Below are 3,275 nucleotides of genomic sequence, written 5' to 3'. Positions count from 1 at the left end.
GTACAAACATATATACATATATACAGGTGCTGTGGGGAAGGGAAGGAGGTAAGGTGGGTGGGATGGAGAGGGGGAGAAGGGGGAGAACCCAATTAAGGCAACCCAATTTGCTTGTATCCACTCCAGCGCTTAGTAAGGTGCCTGGCACATAGTGAGTGGTTATTAAATACCATTATTATTATTATATCGGCATATTAGCTGTAATAATGTTTGTCTGCCCCTGAATGTGTCTTCCAACTCTGCTGCTTGTACTTTCCCCAAGTGATTAGGCCCCTCTCAGAGTCACACCTGGAGAGTTTCCAGTACTCTCTCAGTCTTGGCTATGGGAGGGAGAGTCAAGCAGAGGCCTACCCCTTCCATTCCTAGCTTGGCCAGTGGCTAGCGAGTGGCAGGCAATCTGCTCCAAATCAAATCTTTCCTGCGCTGGGCAGCAGCAGCATTCATTCATTCATTCAATCGAATTTATTGAGCGCTTACTGTGTGCAGAGCACTGGACTAAGCGCTTGGGAAGTACAAGTTGGCGACATATAGAGACGGTCCCTACCCAACAACGGGCTCACCATCTAGAGGAATGAGGGGAGGAGAATGGGGGTGTGAAAGAGGGGTGGGAGGAAGGGGGTAAAGAAGGGCTGGGAGGGGAGGAAGGGGTGTGTGAAAGAATAATGGGGTGTAATGGGGAAGCAGCGTGGCTCAGTGGAAAGAGCCCGGGCTTTGGAGTCGGAAGTCAAGGGTTCAAATCCCGACTCCGCCAATTGTCAGCTGTGTGGCTTTGGGCAAGTCACTTCACTTTGCTGGGCCTCAGTTACCTCATCCGGAAAATGGGGATTAAGACTGTGAGCCCTCCTTGGGACAACCTGATCACCTTGTATCCCCCCCCACCCCCAGCACTTAGAACAGTGCTTTGCACATAGTAAGTGCTTAATAAATGCCATCATTATTACTATTATTATTATTTAAAAAATTGAGGAGAAGAGGGTGTGAAAAGGAGCTGGGGGAGAGGGGAATGGGGGTGTGGAAAGGGGCTGGAGAGAGGGGAATAGGGGTGTGGAAAGGGGCTGGGGAGAGGGGAATGGGGGTATGAAAAGGGGCTGGGGAAAGAGGGGACTAGGGGTGTGAAAAGGGGCTGGGGAAAGGGGGGACTGGGGGTGTGAAAAGGGGCTGGGGAGAGGGGATGGGGTGTGAAAAGGGGCTGGGGAAAGAGGGGACTGGGGGTGTGAAAAGGGGTTGGGGGAGAGGGGACTGGGGGGGGTGAAAAGGGGCTGGGGAGAGGGGACTGGGAGTGTGAAAAGGGGCTGGGGGAGAGGGGACTGAAGGGTGAAAAGGGGCTGGGGGAGGGGAATGGAGAGGTGAAAAAGGGCTGGGAAAAGAGGGGACTGGGGGTGTGAAAAGGGGCTGGGGAAAGAGGGGAATGGGGTGTGAAAAGGGGCTGGGGGAGAGGGGACTGGAGGGTGAAAAGGGGCTGGGGGAGAGGGGACTGGAGGGTGAAAAGGGGCTGGGGGAGAGGGGACTGGGGGGTGATAAAGGGCTGGGGAAAGAGGGGAATAGGAGTGTGAAAAGGGGAGAGAGAGTGGGAGCGTGAGAGAGAGTCGAAGGCAGAGACTCAAGCTGACTGCGCGGAAGGAGGCGATGGTCAACCACGTCTACATTTTGACCAAGAAAACTCTATGGATCCACTACCAGAACGATTGCGGATGGAGGTGGGGATTTCTGGGAGAGATGCGTCCACAGGGAAGTAGCGTGAGTCAGTGGAAAGAGCCCGGGCTTTGGAGTCAGAGGTCATGGGTTCAAATCCTGGATCTGCCACTTAGCTGTGTGACTTTGGGCAAGTCACTTCACTTCTCTGGGCCTCAGTTCCCTCATCTGGAAAATGGAAATTAAAACTGTGAGCCCCCCGTGGGACAACCTGATCACCATGTAACCTCCCCAGTGCTTAGAACAGTGCTTTGCACATAGTAAGTGCTTAACAAACACCATCATTACTGTTATTATTATTAAGTCACTTAAACCCCATGTGGGACAACCTGATCACCTTGTAATCTCCCCAGCGCTTAGAACAGTGCTTTGCACATAGTAAGCACTTAACAAATACCATTAATTCATTCATTAAATCATATTTATTGAGTGCTTACTGTGTGCAGAGCACTGTACTAAGCACTTGGGATGTACAAGTTGGCAACATATAGAGACGGTCCCTACCCAACAGTGGGCTCACAGTCTAGAGGGGGGAGACCTAAGAAGGGGAAGCCCTTAGTCTGGTCCCATAGAGGGTTCAAATCTTCACTCGTAACCCTGGAGGGTGGGTGACAGTAATAATAATGATGATAATAATGATTAAGTGCTTACTGTGTGTCATGCACTGTACTAGGTGCAGGGGTAGATTCAAGTTAATCAGGTTGCACGCAGTCCCCGCCCGACACAGGGCTTGCAGTCTAAGTAACAGAGAGAACAGGTATTGAATCCCCATTTTACCTGAGTTCAAGTTTCAGCTCCATCACTGGCCTACTGTGTGACTTCGGACCAGTCATTTACCCCCTCTGGATCTCAGTTTCCTTGTCGATAAAATGGGGATAAGATAGGTTGTAAGCCCTATGTGGGGCAGGAGCTGTGTGTCTGATCTTAATCAATCGATGGTCTTTATTGAGCACTTACTATGTAGCCAAACTGTGTTATACTGTACTCTTCAAAGCCCTTAGTCCCCTCTCAGGGTCGTTAAGTCACTTAAGCCCCATGTGGGACAACCTGATCACCTTGTAACCTCCCCAGCGCTTAGAACGGTGCTTGGCACATAGTAAGCGCTTAATAAATGCCATTATTATTATTATTATTATTATTATGGAGTTGCTAGGAGACCGCTTGACAGCATAAGACAAGCACTTAGGACAGCGATCTGCATATAATAAGTTCTCAATAAATACAATTGATGGATGGATGGATGGATGGATTTTATCTCTCCCCACTCTCCCTTTGACCTTAGCAATGGGAGAGATACCTGTTGGTTGGTTTTGGGGGTTCTGAGGCCTGTCTCAGGGAAAGAGAACGGGCCTGGGAATCAGAGGATCTGGGATCTAATCCCAGATCTGCCACTCAATGGAAAGAGCTCGGGTTGGGATTCAGAGGTCATGAGTTCAAATCCCTGTTCCCTAAGTAACTTTTGGCAAGTCACTTCACTTCTCTGGGCCTCAGTTCCCTCAGCTGTAAAATTGGGGTTAAGACTGTGAGCCCCCCATGGGCGAACCTGATCACCTTGTATCCTCCCCAGTGCTTAGAACAGTGCT

The 3,275-nt window shown here is 50.3% G+C and overlaps 1 non-coding gene across 1 annotated transcript; it reads left to right on the top strand.

Moving 5' to 3' along the window:
• The first annotated feature begins 270 nt into the window (after nt 1-270).
• LOC119938297 lies at nt 271-408 on the top strand. Its single transcript, XR_005454394.1, has one exon. It is a non-coding gene; the product is annotated as a small nucleolar RNA SNORA7 (small nucleolar RNA).
• The last annotated feature ends 2,867 nt before the right edge of the window (nt 409-3,275 follow it).

Source organism: Tachyglossus aculeatus, chromosome 1 (assembly GCF_015852505.1).
Source record: "Tachyglossus aculeatus isolate mTacAcu1 chromosome 1, mTacAcu1.pri, whole genome shotgun sequence".
NCBI lineage: Eukaryota > Metazoa > Chordata > Mammalia > Monotremata > Tachyglossidae > Tachyglossus > Tachyglossus aculeatus.
The sequence above is the reverse complement of the archived record's forward strand: the minus strand, read 5'-3'. Positions and strand labels throughout refer to the sequence as shown.